The sequence below is a fragment of the Trichomycterus rosablanca genome, chromosome 4 (genome assembly GCF_030014385.1).
Source record: "Trichomycterus rosablanca isolate fTriRos1 chromosome 4, fTriRos1.hap1, whole genome shotgun sequence".
Classification (NCBI taxonomy): domain Eukaryota; kingdom Metazoa; phylum Chordata; class Actinopteri; order Siluriformes; family Trichomycteridae; genus Trichomycterus; species Trichomycterus rosablanca.
In genome coordinates, this window is record NC_085991.1 from 54,064,065 (window position 1) to 54,079,313 (window position 15,249).

The 15,249-nt window shown below is 47.2% G+C and overlaps 15 non-coding genes across 15 annotated transcripts; 10 read left to right on the forward strand and 5 right to left on the reverse strand.

Moving 5' to 3' along the window:
* Nucleotides 1-3,006: 3,006 nt before the first annotated feature.
* trnag-ucc (transfer RNA glycine (anticodon UCC)) lies at nt 3,007-3,078 on the reverse strand. The gene has a single exon. It is a non-coding gene; the product is annotated as a tRNA-Gly (tRNA).
* Nucleotides 3,079-4,024: 946 nt separating this feature from the next.
* On the forward strand, nt 4,025-4,097 carry trnav-cac (transfer RNA valine (anticodon CAC)). Its single transcript has one exon. It is a non-coding gene; the product is annotated as a tRNA-Val (tRNA).
* A 441-nt stretch (nt 4,098-4,538) lies between these two features.
* trnad-guc (transfer RNA aspartic acid (anticodon GUC)) lies at nt 4,539-4,610 on the forward strand. Its single transcript has one exon. It is a non-coding gene; the product is annotated as a tRNA-Asp (tRNA).
* A 4,977-nt stretch (nt 4,611-9,587) lies between these two features.
* trnav-uac (transfer RNA valine (anticodon UAC)) lies at nt 9,588-9,660 on the forward strand. The gene has a single exon. It is a non-coding gene; the product is annotated as a tRNA-Val (tRNA).
* Nucleotides 9,661-9,768: 108 nt separating this feature from the next.
* trnav-aac (transfer RNA valine (anticodon AAC)) lies at nt 9,769-9,841 on the forward strand. The gene has a single exon. It is a non-coding gene; the product is annotated as a tRNA-Val (tRNA).
* An 83-nt stretch (nt 9,842-9,924) lies between these two features.
* Nucleotides 9,925-9,996, forward strand: trnad-guc (transfer RNA aspartic acid (anticodon GUC)). Its single transcript has one exon. It is a non-coding gene; the product is annotated as a tRNA-Asp (tRNA).
* Nucleotides 9,997-10,333: 337 nt separating this feature from the next.
* Nucleotides 10,334-10,405, reverse strand: trnag-ucc (transfer RNA glycine (anticodon UCC)). The gene has a single exon. It is a non-coding gene; the product is annotated as a tRNA-Gly (tRNA).
* Nucleotides 10,406-11,351: 946 nt separating this feature from the next.
* On the forward strand, nt 11,352-11,424 carry trnav-cac (transfer RNA valine (anticodon CAC)). The gene has a single exon. It is a non-coding gene; the product is annotated as a tRNA-Val (tRNA).
* Nucleotides 11,425-11,528: 104 nt separating this feature from the next.
* trnav-uac (transfer RNA valine (anticodon UAC)) lies at nt 11,529-11,601 on the forward strand. The gene has a single exon. It is a non-coding gene; the product is annotated as a tRNA-Val (tRNA).
* Nucleotides 11,602-11,951: 350 nt separating this feature from the next.
* trnag-ucc (transfer RNA glycine (anticodon UCC)) lies at nt 11,952-12,023 on the reverse strand. The gene has a single exon. It is a non-coding gene; the product is annotated as a tRNA-Gly (tRNA).
* Nucleotides 12,024-13,812: 1,789 nt separating this feature from the next.
* Nucleotides 13,813-13,883, reverse strand: trnag-gcc (transfer RNA glycine (anticodon GCC)). Its single transcript has one exon. It is a non-coding gene; the product is annotated as a tRNA-Gly (tRNA).
* Nucleotides 13,884-14,001: 118 nt separating this feature from the next.
* On the reverse strand, nt 14,002-14,073 carry trnag-ucc (transfer RNA glycine (anticodon UCC)). Its single transcript has one exon. It is a non-coding gene; the product is annotated as a tRNA-Gly (tRNA).
* Nucleotides 14,074-14,766: 693 nt separating this feature from the next.
* trnav-cac (transfer RNA valine (anticodon CAC)) lies at nt 14,767-14,839 on the forward strand. Its single transcript has one exon. It is a non-coding gene; the product is annotated as a tRNA-Val (tRNA).
* Nucleotides 14,840-14,943: 104 nt separating this feature from the next.
* trnav-uac (transfer RNA valine (anticodon UAC)) lies at nt 14,944-15,016 on the forward strand. The gene has a single exon. It is a non-coding gene; the product is annotated as a tRNA-Val (tRNA).
* Nucleotides 15,017-15,124: 108 nt separating this feature from the next.
* Nucleotides 15,125-15,197, forward strand: trnav-aac (transfer RNA valine (anticodon AAC)). The gene has a single exon. It is a non-coding gene; the product is annotated as a tRNA-Val (tRNA).
* The last annotated feature ends 52 nt before the right edge of the window (nt 15,198-15,249 follow it).

The following is a 15,249-nucleotide window of genomic DNA, read 5'->3' on the forward strand; positions in this document are numbered from 1 at the left end:
ACGCTTACTGTCGTCAGGCAAAAGCAGACTCACAGTTCACACTGTATGAGGAAGGATAATGGAAATTATTGAAATAAATACAATTTCTGCATTACCATTATGAAGTACAATTATACAAAGCACAGACAATACATCCAGTATACATAGTAAATAGCTTTTTTGGGTGTGTTTACTATTTCACCTGCGGTCCGGCCCCCGAAACACTGAAGAATAGTAATCTGGCCCTTTGGTTAAAAAGTTTGAGGACCCCTGGTCTATATAATTATTTTGTCTACGTAAGGAATTAATCACATTTACCCTTCTTTAGGCTTGTTCCAAAAACACAACATTTTGTAGAGGATGTTGTCCCCCTCTATAGTCTCTCAGAATTTAGAGGTCATTTCAGACTCACCAAAGGACAAGTGGAGGTACGTAGAGTATGTGGAAGCCACATAATCATCCAGATGTTATCATGATAACCGTCTTTTCTCTCACTTACTATTTAGGATCTTATAAACACGTTTGGCCCTGTCTATATGAATCCACAGCAAACAAAATTGCCACTGACAAAGAGTGTCCTAGCCTGTCTATGGACACTCGAACCAGGAGTCATATAGGGGTATTTCAGACCGATTCAGTATCACAAAATCCACTCTTGCCAAACATCTCCATGAGTTTTGTACTCTGGTAAATACACACATGGCACACCACATTTCCTGTCCTTTAGGACAAACCCTGCACAATTCTTTGTTAGGCTTTCAAGCAGCTGGATTTCCAAACACTATCTGTGCAGTAGATGGATGCCACATTCATATTCAGAAGCCACACTGTGACAACCCCCTGGCATATTTTAACAGGAAACAGTTCTATTCTATCATTCTCACTGGATTTCTGAAAGCAAAGTTTAGGAGACTCTGATGCCTGCACATGAGGAATGTCCAGTCCATCAGCTCAGCAGTGTCAGCTTGTTGCATTCTACACAATGTTTGCTTGGAGCCAGGAGACCAAGGTGATGATGTGCAGGATGAAGAGAATGATGAACAGCATTCACTACAACCTCACAACCAAGATGCAGTTTATTATAGAGACATAACAAAAAAAATGTTTTGTGTCATCTTTAACTTCATGCCTGTTGGAGATCATTTTATGTTCAACTTGCTTAACTGTTCACAGTAACAGTAATTGTGACCGGGGTGCCCAAATGTTCGCACACCACTGTATTTTATAGATGCATTGTTAAACAGTAAACTTCAGTATGCTCACCAATGTGCCCAGTATGAGTCGCTAATGAATAATGTGGTTAATAAGTACATTGTACAATTGTGTAGAAGTTTGTGCTTCTTCGAGCATGGACACATCAGTTATTTAGGCATTGATGATGAATAGTGGCTGTGGTTTATTGAAGATGAATCTCTTAACACAATCATCATCTGAACAAGATTGTTTTGTTCTTCCAGAACAGCTTACCTTCTGGCCTTGGTTCTTGTAAAGAAACATGACACCATGCACATCCACACATTTTTATTTATGTAGCATATTTAAAATGTTTACAAAGTTTACAGAGAAGAATGAAAAATAAATCAAAGTGTAATAGTGATAGTGGTATTAAAACAGTTAAGATATAAAATATTAAAGCAATTCAGATTGCTTTATATTAATAAAATTAGAAGACAAGAACCATCAGAAGTTCTAGAAAAACATCAAGATAAAAAGATCTGTTACATTAAAGAATATCAGGTAGCCTACTTGAGTCTTTTCATGATATGGAATGATAATTATGACATATGTTGCAATTTGTACGAAAATAAACTGTCATGCTACTAGAAAGCATGATAGTATTTCGCACATATCAGGTCTTTAAGACAAATAAACTGAGATTTACATTTTAGAATGAAACGAAACAACCGCCAGAGGATTCAGCGGAGCTTCTAGCCAATGAGGATTAAGCTCTGTCGTCATCAAGCCGTCTCTCAGGCAGCGCAGCCCGTGGAGAGCAACTGCAGGGACCGGTTCCACCGCCTGCAGCCGCGCCGCTCTCGCGAGATTATAACCAGTCTGTCATCGTGACGCGCCGGTGGCGCCGACGCAAGTCGGACAAAAAAAACTAACCGGCATGCACCGTACCGAGCCAGGCGGCGATCGGTCTGCGCAGCGCCGGGTTAAGTCGAACAAGCCTCTTTTGAATTTCTGGAAAGGGAGGGGACCAGTAGAAGTGATCAAGTCCTGTGGATGAGTGGAGGCTCCCAGCAAGACCCAGGTTCATTTTAGTGGAATACTGCTTGGACTCCTTCTGCTGCACATTGCAAAGTTTCCAGGGATGCAAGGAGACTCTCATAGCCCTGTGGAAGCAGGAGAACACCTGGGTGCCTTTCTGCAAATCTGCTCTCTCATCTGTAAGTTTCTTTTCAAAGTTTCATTGACCATGACTGAGATCTTTCTCACTTGTTGTACTGAATTAGTTTGGAGTGGGAGGCTTATGTTACTGAGCCAGTTTGGCCATTTAGCATAAAGCAAAGGCTGCTTGTGGAAGCTGCAGTTTGTGCTTAGCTGTAGGGACTGGGTGCTTGTGTCTTGTGCCGTTTGCCTGGCTTCACACTTTGATGCCATACTTTTGTGTTGCTGCAAGTGCTACTTTTGCTTTCTCTGCTTAAAGACCGGGGTTCGATTCCCCGACGAGGAGTCGGCATTGTTTTTGCCGCTAAGCGCATGGCCTGGAAGAGTGACTAGTCTGCATCTGATTTTCTTTTTGAGTCTTCTCAAACTGCACGTGGCACATTCCTTGAAGGTAACACTGTTTGGTCTTGGTGACATTAAGTAGAACAAGGGCCTTTCCATGAGATTAGAAGAATGGCCACTGTCCCTGTGTACAGCTCCTGTTTGGCTGGATTCTACCACTGAACCACCAATGCTGCACATGCCCAGCTTCAGACCTTCCTGGCTGAGATGGTGAAATTATGTTGCAGCGAGCAATATGAAAGGAGTTGCAAGCTACTTTTTGTTCCCTTGGCACCTGCTGGTTAAAGGGTATGCGTTGGCCGGGAATCGAACCCGGGTCAACTGCTTGGAAGGCAGCTATGCTCACCACTATACCACCAACGCAGGCGACAAAAGCACCACCCTGTTAGAACCCGTTGCTGCAAGCAAGTGCTGGTTTTGTCTTTGTGGCTCTGTGAAGGGGAGTTGGTCTCCAAGACTTGTTCTTTGGTGAGTAATTGTGCTAGGAGGTCTTTTAGCAGTCAGCTGATCTCTCTGCATCACATCAACAAAGAGAACAACTGCACAACAGCTTTCACCATCACCCCAGCTGTGTGCCACCACATTATTGGTCTATCAGGACTAGCAGAGAGCTTTCACACCCCTTTCCTCCAATGGCTGCACGGTGAGTTTGCTGATGTCACAGCTGGGATTCAGACAAAGAGCTTTTGAATTTCTGGAAAGGGAGGGGACCAGTAGAAGTGATCAAGTCCTGTGGATGAGTGGAGGCTCCCAGCAAGACCCAGGTTCATTTTAGTGGAATACTGCTTGGACTCCTTCTGCTGCACATTGCAAAGTTTCCAGGGATGCAAGGAGACTCTCATAGCCCTGTGGAAGCAGGAGAACACCTGGGTGCCTTTCTGCAAATCTGCTCTCTCATCTGTAAGTTTCATTTCAAAGTTTCATTGACCATGACTGAGATCTTTCTCACTTGTTGTACTGAATTAGTTTGGAGTGGGAGGCTTATGTTACTGAGCCAGTTTGGCCATTTAGCATAATGCAAAGGCTGCTTGTGGAAGCTGCAGTTTGTGCTTAGCTGTAGGGACTGGGTGCTTGTGTCTTGTGCCGTTTGCCTGGCTTCACACTTTGATGCCATGCTTTTGTGTTGCTGCAAGTGCTACTTTTGCTTTCTCTGCTTTAAAGGCACACAGACACGTGTTTGCTGCTTTAGCTTTTTGTTGTTGGTAAGCCCATGGCCCATGACTTAGTCAGTAGAATTGAGCCAGTTCTTTGGATGAGTGAAGCCTCTGATGAGTGCTGCAACACAAGTGGCACTGAGCTGAGGCATGCAGTTTCTGTAGTGTAGTGGTCATCACGTTCGCTTCACACGCGAAAGGTCCCCGGTTCGAAACCGGGCAGAAACAATGCTTACCCTTTATGCATCGCTTGATAACTTTCTGCCCATATTTGTGTTTTGAGTCCCTTTTTAATCCAGACACTAAGCTGCAGCCAGGAGGTGCTCGACTCAGTTTCTGTAGTGTAGTGGTCATCACGTTCGCCTAACACGCGAAAGGTCCCCGGTTCGAAACCGGGCAGAAGCAGCTAAGACTTTTTATGCTTCGCATGACAACATTCTTCCTTCATCTAGGTTTTGAATTTCAGTTTATTCCAGACACAAAGCTGCAGCCAGGAAGTGCCCCACTCAGTTAGTTCCTGTAGTGTAGTGGTCATCACGTTCGCCTAACACGCGAAAGGTCCTCGGTTCGAAACCGGGCAGAAACATCTTTGCTGCAGGTGGCCTTTCTGTTCACCTCAAGTGGTGAGAGTTTCAGGGAGGTATGCCTAATCGATGCCCCTTTTGCTCGTCCTCGTTAGTATAGTGGACAGTATCTCCGCCTGTCATGCGGAAGACCGGGGTTCGATTCCCCGACGGGGAGACGGCATTGTTTTTAAGATAAGATAAGATAAGATAATCCTTTATTAGTCCCACAATGGGGAAATTCACATTGTTGCAGCAGCAAAGGGATAGTACAGCACTCAGTAAAAAAATAAAAATAGACGATAAAAAAAATAAAAATAGTACAATGTATAACAATAATAATAAAAAGTCAGAAAACTCTAAAAATATTTACAAATATTTACAATAACTGCACGTGAGAATATTGCACATTGTAATAGTTACACATGGGGGAAAAAAAATTGCACATTTTAATGAATAATAATTTAAAGTGTGTGTGTGATCTATCTGGAGCAGTGCTGGTTGTATAATCTAACAGCAGCAGGAAGGAAGGACCTACGGTACCGCTCCTTCCCACATTTAGGGTGAAGCAGCCTGTCACTGAAGGAGCTGCCCAGTGCTGCCAGAGTCTCATGCATGGGGTGGGAATCATTCTCCAGCATGGATGCCAGCTTGGCTAACATCCTTCTGTCTCCCACCACCTGCACTGGGTCTAAGGGGCTCCCCAGGACAGAGCCGGCCCTCTTAATGAGTTTGTTCAGTCTCTTCCTGTCCGCTGTAGAGATGCTACTGCCCCAGCATACCACTCCGTAAAAGATGGCTGATGCCACCACTGTGTCAAAGAAAGTCCTTAGGAGTGCCCCCCGCACTCCAAATGACCTCAGTCTCCTGAGTAGGTAGAGTCTACTCTGACCTTTTTTATAAAGTGTGTTAGTGTTAACTGACCAGTCCAGTTTGTTGTTTAGATGAACACCCAGGTACTTATAAGAGTCCACTCTCTCAATGTCCATTCCTTGGATGTTCACCGGTGGCAAGGTGGACCTGCACCTGCGGAAATCCACCACCAGTTCTTTGGTCTTCCCCACGTTTAACTGGAGGTGGTTCAGCAGACACCAGTCCATGAAGTCCTGGATCAGTTCTCTGTACTCGCTGTCCTCGTCATTGTTTATAAGTCCGACAATTGCTGAGTCATCAGAGAACTTCTGGAGGTGACAGTCCGGTGATCTGTACATGAAGTCAGCCGTGTACAGGGTGAAGAGGAATGGTGCCAAGACCGTTCCCTGAGGGGCCCCTGTGCTGCTGACCACCATATCAGACACACAGTCCCGTGCCCTCAGATACTGTGGTCGGTTGCTGAGGTAGTCCAGTATCCAATTGGACAGGTGACTGTCCACTCCAACATGATCCAGTTTGTCCTTCAGGAGCCCCGGCCGTATGGTGTTAAAAGCACTGGAGAAATCGAAGAAGGTTATTCTCACAGTGCTCCCAGGCTTCTCCAGGTGAGAAAGAGTTCCGTGTAACAGATGGATGATGGCATCATCCACCCCAACGCCAGGCTGGTAAGCAAACTGAAGAGGGTCCATGGATGGGTTCACCAGAGGGCGGAGATGGGTAAGGACCAGCCTCTCCAGTGATTTCATCAAATGTGAAGTCAGTGCCACCGGTCTGTAGCTGTTTAGGTCCTTTGGGTGCTGTGTTTTTGGCACAGGTACCACACAAGATGTTTTCCACAGCTGTGGTACTCTTCCCAGCTTCAGACTCAGGTTAAACATGTGCTCGACTACCCCGCACAGCTGATCTGCACAGGACTTGAGGAGCCTGGCACTGATGCCATCTGGACCCGCAGCTTTCTTCACTTTGATTTTCTTCAGCTCATTCCTCACCTGGGCTGTTGTGAAGGACAGATTGGAGCATGGAGGCTGGGTGTTGGAGTGCGTGAATGGGAAGTTAAAGTTGCCAGCAGATGAACCAGTAGGGGGTGGCTGTGATAAGGGCGTGAGTGTGAGAGACGGGGGAGGGCAGCATGTTGGTGGTGCCACAGAAGGGGGGTACAGCTGTGATGTCTGTGTAGGGGGATGGACATGTGAGTGATCAAATCTATTGAAGAACAAATTGAGTTCGTTCACCCACTTCTGGTCCCCCACCACCTGGGAGTCGGGCTTCTTGTGACCAGAGATGGTTTTAAGGCCTTTCCAAACTCCACTGACATTTTTCTGCTGTAGTTCTTCTTCCAGCTTCTTCCTGTAGCCAGCTTTCCCCTCTCTGATCTTCCTTCTCAGTTCTCTCTGCACAGCTTTCAGCTCATCCTTATCGCCCGATCTGAAGGCCCTCTTTTTCTTTTTTAGGAGAGCCTTTATGTCAGGATTTATCCATGGCTTATTGTTGGAGAAACACCGAACAGTCTTGGTGGGGACAGTGTTCTCCACACAGAAGTTGACATAATCCGTGATGCAATGAGTGAGACTGTCAATGTCCTCCCCATTAGGGTCACACAGTTCTTCCCACACTGTTGTTTCAAAACAGTCCTTTAGAGCCTCTTTAGTCTCCTTAGACCATTTCTTAACTGTGCGGGTGACTGCTGGTTCTCTGTGCACAAGGGGTTTGTACACCGGCAGAAGATGAACCAGATTGTGATCAGATCTTCCAAGGGGAGGGAGAGGTGATGAGTTATAAGCCTCCTTAGTGTTGGCATAAAACAAGTCCAGTATTTTATTGTCTCTGGTGTGGCAGGTTACATATTGTGTGAAGGTGGACAGAGTGGAGGATGGAGAAACATGATTAAAGTCTCCTGAGATGAGAAGGAGGGCTTGTGGGTGCTGTGTCTGCAGCCTGCACACAGCTGCGTGCAGGACGTCACAGGCAGCGTCAGCGTTAGCAGAGGGCGGGACATACGCAGCTATCGCGATAACGTGCGAGAATTCCCTCGGGAGATAGTACGGTCTCATGCTAACGGCTAACAGTTCAATGTTCTTACAGCAGATCTGTTCCTTAATAGCGATGTGCCCAGAGTTACACCATCTTTCATTCACAAATACTGCCAGTCCTCCTCCCTTCCTCTTACCGCTCTCCGCTGTCCTGTCCGCTCGGATGAGGTGAAAGCCGTCCAGAGATACGAGCGTGTCCGGGATGAGCGTGTTGAGCCAGGACTCTGTAAACACCATAACGCTACACTCCCGATACTCCCTCTGATGCCGCGTTAGCGCCGTCAGCTCGTCCATCTTATTGGTGAGAGATCTTACGTTCCCCATAACGATGGAAGGAAGAACCGGTTTATAACGTCTCTTTCTATCCCGACGTAGAGCTCCAGCCCGTCTCCCCCGCTTCCTCCTCCTCAGCTCGCGGGGGATGTCGTGCCTCTCATGCGGTAGCACAGCTGTGTTGCTAAGCGCTAACAGCTGATTCCTGGTGTAAACAATAGGAGCGTGGCTCCGCAAGGGATCTCCAGACACAGTCGTAAACAGCGAAAAAAATAGTGCAAAAACAATAACAAGCACAAGTTTGGTGTCCATTGTGCATAAAAACAAGTACAAACACTTAGCTAACAAAAAGGAAAAACTTAAGTACTTACAAGAAAGGAAAAAAGTAGAAAAAACTCAAACATGAGCAGGAGCTGTTGCAACAGGCAGCCACATCCGCGGCGCCAAAGATGCCGCTAAGCGCATGGCATGGAAGAGTGACTAGTCTGCATCTGATTTTCTTTTTGAGTCTTCTCAAACTGCACGTGGCACATTCCTTGAAGGTAACACTGTTTGGTCTTGGTGACATTAAGTAGAACAAGGGCCTTTCCATGAGATTAGAAGAATGGCCACTGTCCCTGTGTACAGCTCCTGTTTGGCTGGATTCTACCACTGAACCACCAATGCTGCACATTCCCAGCTTCAGACCTTCCTGGCTGAGATGGTGGAATTATGTTGCAGCGAGCAATATGAAAGTAGTTGCAAGCTACTTTTTGTTCCCTTGGCACCTGCTGGTTAAAGGGTATGCGTTGGCTGGGAATCTAACCCGGGTCAACTGCTTGGAAGGCAGCTATGCTCACCACTATACCACCAACGCAGGCGACAAAAGCACCACCCTGTTAGAACCCGTTGCTGCAAGCAAGTGCTGGTTTTGTCTTTGTGGCTCTGTGAAGGGGAGTTGGTCTCCAAGACTTGTTCTTTGGTGAGTAATTGTGCTAGGAGGTCTTTTAGCAGTCAGCTGATCTCTCTGCATCACATCAACAAAGAGAACAACTGCACAACAGCTTTCACCATCACCCCAGCTGTGTGCCACCACATTATTGGTCTATCAGGACTAGCAGAGAGCTTTCACACCCCTTTCCTCCAATGGCTGCACGGTGAGTTTGCTGATGTCACAGCTGGGATTCAGACAAAGAGCTTTTGAATTTCTGGAAAGGGAGGGGACCAGTAGAAGTGATCAAGTCCTGTGGATGAGTGGAGGCTCCCAGCAAGACCCAGGTTCATTTTAGTGGAATACTGCTTGGACTCCTTCTGCTGCACATTGCAAAGTTTCCAGGGATGCAAGGAGACTCTCATAGCCCTGTGGAAGCAGGAGAACACCTGGGTGCCTTTCTGCAAATCTGCTCTCTCATCTGTAAGTTTCATTTCAAAGTTTCATTGACCATGACTGAGATCTTTCTCACTTGTTGTACTGAATTAGTTTGGAATGGGAGGCTTATGTTACTGAGCCAGTTTGGCCATTTAGCATGAAGCAAAGGCTGCTTGTGGAAGATGCAGTTTGTGCTTAGCTGTGGGGACTGGGTGCTTGTGTCTTGTGCCGTTTGCCTGGCTTCACACTTTGATGCCATGCTTTTGTGTTGCTGCAAGTGCTACTTTTGCTTTCTCTGCTTTAAAGGCACACAGACACGTGTTTGCTGCTTTAGCTTTTTGTTGTTGGTAAGCCCATGGCCCATGACTTAGTCAGTAGAATTGAGCCAGTTCTTTGGATGAGTGAAGCCTCTGATGAGTGCTGCAACACAAGTGGCACTGAGCTGAGGCATGCAGTTTCTGTAGTGTAGTGGTCATCACGTTCGCCTCACATGCGAAAGGTCTCCGGTTCGAAACCGGGCAGAAACAATGCTTACCCTTTCTGCATCGCTTGATAACTTTCTGCCCATATGTTTGTTTTGAGTCCCTTTTTAATCCAGACACTAAGCTGCAGCCAGGAGATGCATATCTCAGTTTCTGTAGTGTAGTGGTCATCACGTTGGCTTTACACGCGAAAGGTCCCCGGTTCGAAACCGGGCAGAAGCAGCTGAGACTTTTTATGCTTCGCATGACAACATTCTTCCTTCATCTAGGTTTTGAATTTCAGTTTATTCCAGACACAAAGCTGCAGCCAGGAAGTGCCCCACTCAGTTAGTTTCTGTAGTGTAGTGGTCATCACGTTCGCCTAACACGCGAAAGGTCCCCGGTTCGAAACCGGGCAGAAACATCTTTGCTGCAGGTGGCCTTTCTGTTCACCTCAAGTGGTGAGAGTTTCAGGGAGGTATGCCTAATCGATGCCCCTTTTGCTCGTCCTCGTTAGTATAGTGGACAGTATCTCCGCCTGTCACGCGGAAGACCGGGGTTCGATTCCCCGACGGGGAGACGGCATTGTTTTTGCCGCTAAGCGCATGGCATGGAAGAGTGACTAGTCTGCATCTGATTTTCTTTTTGAGTCTTCTCAAACTGCACGTGGCACATTCCTTGAAGGTAACACTGTTTGGTCTTGGTGACATTAAGTAGAACAAGGGCCTTTCCATGAGATTAGAAGAATGGCCACTGTCCCTGTGTACAGCTCCTGTTTGGCTGGATTCTACCACTGAACCACCAATGCTGCACATGCCCAGCTTCAGACCTTCCTGGCTGAGATGGTGGAATTATGTTGCAGCGAGCAATATGAAAGCTACTTTTTGTTCCCTTGGCACCTGCTGGTTAAAGGGTATGCGTTGGCCGGGAATCGAACCCGGGTCAACTGCTTGGAAGGCAGCTATGCTCACCACTATACCACCAACGCAGGTGACAAAAGCACCACCCTGTTAGAACCCGTTGCTGCAAGCAAGTGCTGGTTTTGTCTTTGTGGCTCTGTGAAGGGGAGTTGGTCTCCAAGACTTGTTCTTTGGTGAGTAATTGTGCTAGGAGGTCTTTTAGCAGTCAGCTGATCTCTCTGCATCACATCAACAAAGAGAACAACTGCACAACAGCTTTCACCATCACCTCAGCTGTGTGCCACCACATTATTGGTCTATCAGGACTAGCAGAGAGCTTTCACACCCCTTTCCTCCAATGGCTGCACGGTGAGTTTGCTGATGTCACAGCTGGGATTCAGACAAAGAGCTTTTAAATTTCTGGAAAGGGAGGGGACCAGTAGAAGTGATCAAGTCCTGTGGATGAGTGGAGGCTCCCAGCAAGACCCAGGTTCATTTTAGTGGAATACTGCTTGGACTCCTTCTGCTGCACATTGCAAAGTTTCCAGGGATGCAAGAAGACTCTCATAGCCCTGTGGAAGCAGGAGAACACCTGGGTGCCTTTCTGCAAATCTGCTCTCTCATCTGTAAGTTTCATTTCAAAGTTTCATTGACCATGACTGAGATCTTTCTCACTTGTTGTACTGAATTAGTTTGGAGTGGGTGGCTTATGTTACTGAGCCAGTTTGGCCATTTAGCATAATGCAAAGGCTGCTTGTGGAAGCTGCAGTTTGTGCTTAGCTGTAGGGACTGGGTGCTTGTGTCTTGTGCCGTTTGCCTGGCTTCACACTTTGATGCCATGCTTTTGTGTTGCTGCAAGTGCTACTTTTGCTTTCTCTGCTTTAAAGGCACACAGACACGTGTTTGCTGCTTTAGCTTTTTGTTGTTGGTAAGCCCATGGCCCATGACTTAGTCAGTAGAATTGAGCCAGTTCTTTGGATGAGTGAAGCCTCTGATGAGTGCTGCAACACAAGTGGCACTGAGCTGAGGCATGCAGTTTCTGTAGTGTAGTGGTCATCACGTTCGCCTCACACGCGAAAGGTCCCCGGTTCGAAACCGGGCAGAAACAATGCTTACCCTTTATGCATCGCTTGATAACTTTCTGCCCATATTTGTGTTTTGAGTCCCTTTTTAATCCAGACACTAAGCTGCAGCCAGGAGGTGCTAGACTCAGTTTCTGTAGTGTAGTGGTCATCACGTTCGCTTTACACGCGAAAGGTCCCCGGTTCGAAACCGGGCAGAAACATCTTTGCTGCAGGTGGCCTTTCTGTTCACCTCAAGTGGAAGAGTGACTAGTCTGCATCTGATTTTCTTTTTGAGTCTTCTCAAACTGCACGTGGCACATTCCTTGAAGGTAACACTGTTTGGTCTTGGTGACATTAAGTAGAACAAGGGCCTTTCCATGAGATTAGAAGAATGGCCACTGTCCCTGTGTACAGCTCCTGTTTGGCTGGATTCTACCACTGAACCACCAATGCTGCACATGCCCAGCTTCAGACCTTCCTGGCTGAGATGGTGGAATTATGTTGCAGCGAGCAATATGAAAGGATTTGCAAGCTACTTTTTGTTCCCTTGGCACCTGCTGGTTAAAGGGTATGCGTTGGCCGGGAATCGAACCCGGGTCAACTGCTTGGAAGGCAGCTATGCTCACCACTATACCACCAACGCAGGCGACAAAAGCACCACCCTGTTAGAACCCGTTGCTGCAAGCAAGTGCTGGTTTTGTCTTTGTGGCTCTGTGAAGGGGAGTTGGTCTCCAAGACTTGTTCTTTGGTGAGTAATTGTGCTAGGAGGTCTTTTAGCAGTCAGCTGATCTCTCTGCATCACATCAACAAAGAGAACAACTGCACAACAGCTTTTACCATCACCCCAGCTGTGTGCCACCACATTATTGGTCTATCAGGACTAGCAGAGAGCTTTCACACCCCTTTCCTCCAATGGCTGCACGGTGAGTTTGCTGATGTCACAGCTGGGATTCAGACAAAGAGCTTTTGAATTTCTGGAAAGGGAGGGGACCAGTAGAAGTGATCAAGTCCTGTGGATGAGTGGAGGCTCCCAGCAAGACCCAGGTTCATTTTAGTGGAATACTGCTTGGACTCCTTCTGCTGCACATTGCAAAGTTTCCAGGGATGCAAGGAGACTCTCATAGCCCTGTGGAAGCAGGAGAACACCTGGGTGCCTTTCTGCAAATCTGCTCTCTCATCTGTAAGTTTCATTTCAAAGTTTCATTGACCATGACTGAGATCTTTCTCACTTGTTGTACTGAATTAGTTTGGAGTGGGAGGCTTATGTTACTGAGCCAGTTTGGCCATTTAGCATAATGCAAAGGCTGCTTGTGGAAGCTGCAGTTTGTGCTTAGCTGTAGGGACTGGGTGCTTGTGTCTTGTGCCGTTTGCCTGGCTTCACACTTTGATGCCATGCTTTTGTGTTGCTGCAAGTGCTACTTTTGCTTTCTCTGCTTTAAAGGCACACAGACACGTGTTTGCTGCTTTAGCTTTTTGTTGTTGGTAAGCCCATGGCCCATGACTTAGTCAGTAGAATTGAGCCAGTTCTTTGGATGAGTGAAGCCTCTGATGAGTGCTGCAACACAAGTGGCACTGAGCTGAGGCATGCAGTTTCTGTAGTGTAGTGGTCATCACGTTCGCCTCACATGCGAAAGGTCTCCGGTTGGAAACCGGGCAGAAACAATGCTTACCCTTTCTGCATCGCTTGATAACTTTCTGCCCATATGTTTGTTTTGAGTCCCTATTTAATCCAGACACTAAGCTGCAGCCAGGAGATGCCCATCTCAGTTTCTGTAGTGTAGTGTTCATCACGTTGGCTTTACACGCGAAAGGTCCCCGGTTCGAAACCGGGCAGAAGCAGCTGAGACTTTTTATGCTTCGCATGACAACATTCTTCCTTCATCTAGGTTTTGAATTTCAGTTTATTCCAGACACAAAGCTGCAGCCAGGAAGTGCCCCACTCAGTTAGTTTCCGTAGTGTAGTGGTCATCACGTTCGCCTAACACGCGAAAGGTCCCCGGTTCGAAACCGGGCAGAAACATCTTTGCTGCAGGTGGCCTTTCTGTTCACCTCAAGTGGTGAGAGTTTCAGGGAGGTATGCCTAATCGATGCCCCTTTTGCTAGTCCTCGTTAGTATAGTGGACAGTATCTCCGCCTGTCACGCGGAAAACCGGGGTTCGATTCCCCGACGGGGAGACGGCATTGTTTTTGCCGCTAAGCGCATGGCATGGAAGAGTGACTAGTCTGCATCTGATTTTCTTTTTGAGTCTTCTCAAACTGCACGTGGCACATTCCTTGAAGGTAACACTGTTTGGTCTTGGTGACATTAAGTAGAAAAAGGGCCTTTCCATGAGATTAGAAGAATGGCCACTGTCCCTGTGTACAGCTCCTGTTTGGCTGGATTTCAGATTGCCTCAGGTTACGCTTGTCTCTAGTGAAGAAAAAGCAGTCGATGCATTGGCCGGGAATCGAACCCAGGCCTCCCGCGTGGCAGGCGAGAATTCTACCACTGAACCACCAATGCTGCACATGCCCAGCTTCAGACCTTCCTGGCTGAGATGGTGGAATTATGTTGCAGCGAGCAATATGAAAGGAGTTTCAAGCAACTTTTTGTTCCCTTGGCACCTGCTGGTTAAAGGGTATGCGTTGGCCGGGAATCGAACCCGGGTCAACTGCTTGGAAGGCAGCTATGCTCACCACAATACCACCAACGCAGGCGACAAAAGCACCACCCTGTTAGAACCCGTTGCTGCAAGCAAGTGCTGGTTTTGTCTTTGTGGCTCTGTGAAGGGGAGTTGGTCTCCAAGACTTGTTCTTTGGTGAGTAATTGTGCTAGGAGGTCTTTTAGCAGTCAGCTGATCTCTCTGCATCACATCAACAAAGAGAACAACTGCACAACAGCTTTCACCATCACCACAGCTGTGTGCCACCACATTATTGGTCTATCAGGACTAGCAGAGAGCTTTCACACCCCTTTCCTCCAATAGCTGCACGGTGAGTTTGCTGATGTCACAGCTGGGATTCAGACAAAGAGCTTTTGAATTTCTGGAAAGGGAGGGGACCAGTAGAAGTGATCAAGTCCTGTGGATGAGTGGAGGCTCCCAGCAAGACCCAGGTTCATTTTAGTGGAATACCGCTTGGACTCCTTCTGCTGCACATTGCAAAGTTTCCAGGGATGCAAGGAGACTCTCATAGCCCTGTGGAAGCAGGAGAACACCTGGGTGCCTTTCTGCAAATCTGCTCTCTCATCTGTAAGTTTCATTTCAAAGTTTCATTGACCATGACTGAGATCTTTCTCACTTGTTGTACTGAATTAGTTTGGAGTGAGAGGCTTATGTTACTGAGCCAGTTTGAGTGAAGCCTCTGATGAGTGCTGCAACACAAGTGGCACTGAGCTGAGGCGTGCAGTTTCTGTAGTGTAGTGGTCATCACGTTCGCCTCACACGCGAAAGGTCCCCGGTTCGAAACCGGGCAGAAACAATGCTTACCCTTTATGCATCGCTTGATAACTTTCTGCCCATATTTGTGTTTTGAGTCCCTTTTTAATCCAGACACTAAGCTGCAGCCAGGAGGTGCTAGACTCAGTTTCTGTAGTGTAGTGGTCATCACGTTCGCTTTACACGCGAAAAGTCCCCGGTTCGAAACCGGGCAGAAGCAGCTGAGACTTTTTATGCTTCGCATGACAACATTCTTCCTTCATCTAGGTTTTGAATTTCAGTTTATTCCAGACACAAAGCTGCAGCCAGGAAGTGCCCCACTCAGTTAGTTTCTGTAGTGTAGTGGTCATCACGTTCGCCTAACACGCGAAAGGTCCCCGGTTCGAAACCGGGCAGAAACATCTTTGCTGCAGGTGGCCTTTCTGTTCACCTCAAGTGGTGAGAGTTTCAGGG